The sequence below is a fragment of the Triticum dicoccoides genome, chromosome 5B (assembly GCF_002162155.2).
Source record: "Triticum dicoccoides isolate Atlit2015 ecotype Zavitan chromosome 5B, WEW_v2.0, whole genome shotgun sequence".
Lineage (NCBI taxonomy): Eukaryota > Viridiplantae > Streptophyta > Magnoliopsida > Poales > Poaceae > Triticum > Triticum dicoccoides.
In genome coordinates, this window is record NC_041389.1 from 25,062,707 (window position 1) to 25,070,612 (window position 7,906).

The 7,906-nt window shown below is 44.1% G+C and overlaps 1 pseudogene; it reads right to left on the reverse strand.

Annotated features, from left to right (window-relative positions):
* Nucleotides 1–2,811: 2,811 nt before the first annotated feature.
* Nucleotides 2,812–7,906, reverse strand: part of LOC119307156 — a 5,849-nt pseudogene continuing 754 nt past the window's right edge.

Genomic DNA, 7,906 nt, shown 5'->3' on the forward strand with positions numbered 1-7,906 from the left:
ATGAAGACAAAAAATGAATATACACCCCATTGGTGCAATGCACAAGAGTGAAGAAATCCTCACCGGACAGAGCTTCTACAAGGCCTGATTCAAGTCACCTGAGCTGGTCCTTTAGTCTGTTGAGTTTGCTGTCATCCAAAAAGAGACAATTCAGTAAGACCTCACTCACCCATTCAGCTTTAGCTTATAAATTGTACTTCAACCCAAATTAATCATCCAAAAACTACACCCTTAGTCGGCAAGTCACTAACAATTGTTTTCTGAGAAGAGGTCACTAACGATTGCTGGGGTCATGCTGTTGGTGAACAGGTGAGGTTTGGGGATTTTCTTTCTTCACTTTATTATGGTTGGATAGAATGGTCAATTATAACTAAGGAAATTCATGAAATGCATATTTACGCTTTTCACTAAACATCTCTTGGAATGGCGGTGACCCTTTTATTCTAAAGAATAATTCAGAGAGCTTTGAAGTTTCCATTGCTTTTTCATTTCATGGTAAGATATGGGAAATACTCGAGGCTACAATCACACTTAACTCTGGATTTACACTTTGAAGAAACATATATGACCTGATAAAGTTGCAGTATCATCAAATAAATGGTAAAACTCCTAAGGGGTAACTAATGAAGCATCACAACTTGTTTTCGCGTATTCGTGAGAGGTTTGTAGTAACTAACGGACTATCACTTCTAGTTGGGTTTCCCCGATAGACTATGCCAGGATCTCCGCTGCTGCAAGACCTCCTCAAGCCTCCTGACGGCTCTGATCAAGCTGCCTTTGAGCACTTGGGTCATCTCCTATTGAGAGATACCTAACAATCCCCTGCGCGAAGAGGCAAAGATCAGCAAACTTCAAACCCAAGAATACGACCACACGTTAGTTGCTTCAGTACATGAACAAAGCAAGTGGAAGCAGATTTGAAGCAACTGAAGGGTGACACCTTCAGAATTTAGAAAGAAGTCCACATAACCCCCTGGAGTTTCAGAAACCAGCTAATCCACCCCCTCAGCTCAAATACCGGCTAATTAACACCCTGAGCTCATCAAAACCAGGCAGAGCACCCCCTCAAGCTGATTAAAGTAGTTTTTGCAGGCGGTTTAGCCTACATGGCTCTGGCCGATTGCCAGGTCGGCTTGGTGGAAGGCACGATGCGATATGAAGACGGCGCCGAAAGTTTCACCCAATCCCCAATCCCTTCCTCTCTTTCTCCTCTGTTCGTCACCATGGCCGCCAGCTAAGCTCGTCCTCCCCTGTTCTCTAGTTCCTCTCCTCCCAATCCCTAGTTCCTCTCCTCCCCTGTTCGTCACCATGGCCGCCCTACCTCCCTAGTTCCTGTCCTCCCCCGAATCTCCATTCTCACAGGACCAGGAAGCGCACTAGACGAGGATGGCCCTCGGCGTGGCTCTACGGAGCAGTGCAAGTTTGTCTTGTGGTCTCAGTTAGACAGAAAAGTTAGAAGCTCTTCAGATGATCAAAGGTAGGCAAACCAAACAACTTCATCAGCTTACAGAAGCAATGGAGCATCTTTCAACAATTTTTTCTTTAGTTTCACCTTTTGTTGCTGGTATGGTTGTCTCAGTTTAGTTGACAAGAAAGAATTCAGAGAATGCAATTTTTTTTAGTGAAATGTATTTCTGAGTCTGCAACCTGTTGCATATGCACATATATAAGTATTCTGAATACAACCTGATTGCCATCCTGGCATCCTGCCTTGGATATAGGCTGTTAGGTTTGCTGGAGGCTTTCCAACATGAACCCCCACTCTCCCATGTCCCCCAGCAAGGGAATTCAGGAGGTCAATCGCAAGCACCTCACCTGATTAACAACAGAAACCTAGACCAACACAGTGACAGTGACAAAATCAACTGTAGAAGAAAGAGAAACCAAAGAAATGCCAGATCAAAGGTGGAGGTACTGCTTCTTCAGGCTGTGATGGTCATGGGGGTCAGTCTGCTAGAGATTTCACTGAATATGCTCACGTAACGTGCTACAATTGTGGTGATCCTGGACAACATAAGTCCATGTGTGATAGAATTAAAAAGTGTTTCATCTATAAGGCTACTTCTCGTCAAGTACTGTAGATGCTTGTCCTGTCAAAAAGATGCCTCACCAGGTTGCTAAGTACTCCCTTCATTCCTAAATATAAGTCTTTTTAGAGATTTCAATATGGACTACATACGGAGCAAATCTACATCAGGTCTGCCTCCTTGGGTATATTGCCGGCTGTCCTCGGGGGCGGGCGTCGTCGGCTGACTCCCCCCGTGCTGGTGGTCAGGCCTGAGAGGCGGGTCCTTCCAGCCGACCTTCGGCACTTCCCGCAGAGGCAGACGCCTCCCAGTTCTCTCCTGGCGCCCCGCGTCTTTCCGTCAACTCACAAGTAGGGCGCTCACTACCTGGGGTGGTCGCGATGTACAACAGTAGAGGTTACTATTATTCCTACCGTCAAAGTAATTAAACTGGTAGCGTAATTACTATAGTACTCCCTCTGTAAACTTGTATAAGATCGTTTAGATCACTACTTTTGTGATCTAAAAGATCTTATAAAGTTTACGGAAGGAGTGGTAATTAAGGAGGATCAAGCAAACATCACGAGACGACAAACCTACCAAAAGAGGGTAAGAAACCATCCAATCCAAGAAGTTAAAAGAAGCGACTCGACCGCCACTTTCTTCCTCTCATCTCCCCCTCTCTCTGGACTCTGACTCTGGTCAAAGCGAGCGCCAGTGCAGTGCTCTCCCGCCGAAACAAGAAAGGAAGCCAAGGAAAAAGAAGAAAAACCACGGACAGACGGAGCAAGTGAAGAAAGTTGGGTTTTCCATCAATTAGCAAATTAATTACCAGTCGGGGAAGGGTAATAACACGTCCAAAAGTTACAGTCCTCCACTAGCACTACCCTACCCAGAGCGCAAAACCTGAGCAGCTGGAAGTGGGTATACCTCCTCATGCTACAAGCCTATCTTTCTTCAATCAGGCTTCTATTTCTACTCTGCATCAACATCATGGCGTGGAGGAGCCTTCTACTTCTGCCCACACTGGAGCAGTAAAAATGGCGGGTCCGCACAAGCACCGCCCTCTCTGAGCCCCGAGGCGCCGGGGGGAGCTCACGCGGTCGTGCGCGCGAGGTACTTGCCGCATTCGTAGCTCAGTGCCTGGAGCACCGCCGAGCACAGCGAGGGGACCAGGACGGCGCCGGGGAAGCCCAGGGCCTCGCAGACGCCTTCCGATGGCACCGTCGTCGAAACTGTTTGAGACCAATCGGTCTCTGTCCAGACCAAACCAATCCAGCCCCAAAAAAAGTATAGCCCAGAGCAAACTAAATTAACGTAGTTTGAATCCAATGACAGCCCAATAGGAAACCAAACTGAAACTGTAGTTTGAATCCAAACTATTCACAGGTTTACCTGTGCCTAGGGATGCCAAGGCGGTGTTCAGGCCCGCGGATGAGGGCTCCGTCGCGATCCTGCAACAACAGCAAAGGCACATGCCATCGCTATTTTCAGCGCATGCAGAGAAAGGGTTTCGGCGGGCAATGGATGGTGGCGGGGAGGAACCATGGTGCTTACGTCAGATCAAAGCGGTCCGTGTCTGAGGTCATCGCGGCGCAGACGCCCAAGACGATCCACGGTGGGAGAGCTGCGTCCTTTATCTCCATGCTATAAGCACATGCTGCCCGCCGCAAGAGGAGGATCAGACGCTGCTGATCCAGGTTCTCATGCGTCACCGAAACCGTCAGACGAGGCCAAGCCGCTGTCAGCTTTCCTCATCTCCCTGCATATCACCTGCAAGACAATGTATTCAGGGAGGGTATAAGATTTTCCGAGTTTTTGCACAAACACAGCGAAGCGTTATAAAACCAGTTTCGAATTTGAGTGGATGAATAAGGTGCTTCTAGACCGAGTGTTCAGAAACTTGTTGACAGAGAATCCAGTGAACAAAATACTTGACACTAACAATAATTGTGCAATAGTAGCACCACATGGTTAGTAACTGGACGTAAATGTGAGTGCGTGAAACCATTTTGCTTGCGGCGGCAAGAAAAACAAAGTCAATGGAAATGAAATTACCTCCGGACTATGGAGGGAGGCAACCATTTTGAAATGGCACCGGTGAATATAGCACCGGGACGTCTGTGGAAGATAATGAATTCAGAAAGGACCTGGAAAAAGAAATCACAAGATTAAATTACACAACATGAAAACACAGGGGGTTAAAAGAAAAAGAATGATTATTACAGATTAAGCGCCCTACTTGTAGTTCAACAATACATCATATAAGCCATGAACGCTCTTATTGCCAGTAAATGAAAGGAGTGACTGCGAGGTGTTGTCTACCTCAGATAAACATCTATATGAAGTGTCTGCCCATCCAATAGAAAACAATCACAATCAGTCAGTAGCTGCAGCCTTACTAGAGCAAATAAAGGCAAGTTGAAGAATCAAATAGAACCTGGCCCAGGTTGAGTGTTCGGATTTTTGAGAATTCGATCAGGTTGTCTTCAGTAGCCTGCTCCACTTTGGCCTTGCAAAGGGGCATAGAAAAGCAAACACCCTGCAACAATGCAGTCATATGGTCACACATTATGATCGCAAGTGACAATGATGTTTTAACCCAGTACAAAGATTGAAATCAACACAGCTTGGATTGGCCTGGAGCAATTCGATGCCCTAGAGACCAACATACCAAGTTAATATTTCATTCCTATTATGGTACTCCCTCTGTAAACTAATATAAGACGTTTTAGGTCACTAAAGTAGTGACCTAAAACGTCTTATATTAGTCTACAGAGAAATACCAAATAAGGGTAGAAAATTGACTTCAACAACCAAAAAGATGTTTCTTTCAGTAAAATGGGCAAACAGAAGAAGCATTGGGTTTAATCACAAAAGTATTAAAGCTTTATTCACATGTGGAACTAGTGTGATGTTGTAACTCATATGTCGTAGTCCCCCAAAAAATGGAAGTGGAAAATGAAGAAATCTAGAATAGACTTGAAAAATGGAAGTGGAAAATGAAGAAATCTAGAATAGACTTGCCAACCAATAAGTCGATCTACTTGAGTGAAGTAACACTTAGAAGTTGCAAGCAGTAACATACATAATGGTTGGTCAGTAACAGAAATGTGGTACTGTAATAGGGATTTTAAAAAGAAATGTGAAACGATGATGAGGTCGGAAAAAAAAATTAAAGGACCGACCTGTTTTCGTAGTAGTGACCTCATGCCACGTGTAGATTGTGATAAGTAGGCATTACAGGACTGCTTCTCCAAACAGTTTCGTTGATAAATAGAGCAACAAATTGTGCCGCATAAACTACAATAACAAAAGTGATGTTCAGTAAGATGAACGAGGGTGAGCCATAAAGTAACAGTCTAGTAGAACCTTAAGATTCAATACTTCCAAGGAAAATGAAATATAACTGCAATCGAAGGTATTCTTGAGACAAATGTGGAATCTTAACATGTTTAGAATTCTTTGTACATGTACAAAAACAGTTAAATTTTCCATATATATGACTTATCAAATTATTATGAAGGATTGAGGTCTGAGGAGCAAGAAGATACCATAGAAGATATTCAACAGATTCTTCCGGAACATGTAGTAAAGATTCTGAAAAGAATCTTCCCAATCCTGATACCTTTTGTGAATGAACTCTTTTTCTACATGCCAGAAGGAGAAAAGGTAAAGAGATACATCCACAAAAGTACGAGGATATTGTATCTTTAAAAGCACACAATAGTTCAGGTCTAGTAATTACCTCCTCGTGCAGTTGATGAGAGCATAGCAGATACGATGGGAGCAGGTAACATGGATTGTGGATATACCCATGACTGCAGTGCCTTCGAGAACAAGAATTCCTTGTTGCTCTCCTGCCTCATGTGTCCTGAACTTTGAGACCTACCTCCAGCAACACTGCCCCTACAACTTGTACTCAAATTGTGACACCTGTTGCAGGCAAGAGTTATTATACTTTGGGCCTTTGAGGCAGAAAATCTAAACAGAGACGACAGGGTTCAATTTGCAGTAAATTTCAATTAATTTCCCTAGCGACTGTATGCTGAACTAGACATGATACCACTTGGAGCACTGGATCATACAGACATCAATACTTAACTGAAATTTCTGGAAAAAAAATTGCAGGTGTAGTAAGCACCCAATGAGACTAAATGACTAAGAGGCGCATACCATTTACATATCTAATTTTCAGAGTGTCAATCTAAGATATGTCACCGGTTCAATCAAGATACTCATGAACTTTCTCTGGGAAGGGTGCATTTTCTAAATGAAAACAAGAAAGAAATGCAAGAGAAGCTAATGCATACGCACCACTTCACAGAAGATGATGACACAAACTGCAGGGTAGTCTTCAAGGTGAGATCCAAAGGAGCTCTTTTTCCTGGTATTGTGATTTGGAAGGGCACGCCTCTGAAGACTTCAAAGGAACGTCACCAGCCTGTATGTTAGTGCCACTGGAAGCTCCAGAAGCACCACGAGCTCCGAACCCTTTCATCACTTTGTCCTACACAAAGTACTAGAAAGATTAGAGGATGAGGTAATATATACATATACTGTAGTGCACTAGGTGGACGCTCCTTACCATGTCGAATTTGCTAGAGCCAGCCTGCTTCTCATCACCAATGTGAAGCTCTGATACACTCCGCAGAGCATTCTTGCTGCATTTCTCAGCTTTCCTAAAACCTGGTTTTGCTGCTTCCGCGAGCGATGGAACAGAAGAGTCCAACTGGGCAGAGTCGCCATCGCTGCTGAATTTTGGGGAAGAAAACAATCCAAATAAGAGCATGGACATGGCATGAAACAAGATCAACTGTCTCTGGTAAAATAATTACCGTGGAAACGGAGATTCTGCAGACTGTGAAGCCGTTACAGCATCAGCAGACTTGGGAGCCTTCTCATTGTTCAGTAAAGCATCCTGCTTTCAAGACATTATTACAAGTTACTTATACAACAAAACAAGTGGTTCAACACGATGCTGTCAAATACTTGGAGAGCAATGAGCATCATTTTCTTTAACAAGACACAACGTCTAACCTTACAATTTTCTTTCCCAACGTTTCTGGATTTTTTAACTGGGAACACCTCTGTGACACGAGTGCTGATGTATTTGGATATTTTCTGCTGTTCTGGGTTCCGAGGCCCATTGCTTGGCCTATACCCACAAGATCAGTCAGGCATCAAATTTCCCAACAAAGCAGACACAAGAGGAGAGGAACATCACGATACATGATTACGAGAGAACACTTTATACCTATCAAACGCCGCGGAAGGGAGTGACTGATCATTGGCAACCTTTTCAGACACGCGTCGCTTCAACTGCTCATCCTGCAGGAATCAATCGATAGAACAAGTTTCAGTGTTCGTCTGCGACCTTGTAGCATATAATGCTTCCGGCAAGATATGCTACATTTTCAGTGTGTAATAATGTGGCAATGTGAGGTGGAGACGAAGCTCTAGCAGGCCCCTCATGTCTCCTCTTGTAACATAAAACCCTTTGTAAGAACAAATCACTCTCCTGAAATCGATGAAACACGGAACCTATTGTCTTCATAACACATTCATAAGTGAAAGCTGACAACACGGTTAATTCGCAGCACACTTAGCTGTACATAAGCATGTATACCAGTAGATTACAATGCAGCACTGCATCAAACGCTTGGCTAAATTCTGGTGCAGTGCAGCTACTCTCTGGCTGAAACCTAAGCGCTGTAAACGGCTGGATGTGGATGTGGCATCGTTTTCAAATGGGTAATAAACTCCTTTCTTTCAAAATAACTGCAGCGCTGCATCGAGATCTTGTTTGGGCGCTGCATCAAGATCTTGTTCGGCGTCGCGTGACGAAGCTAGTTCTACTGATAAGGAACTGTCATGGATTGGGGATAATATGTAAAACA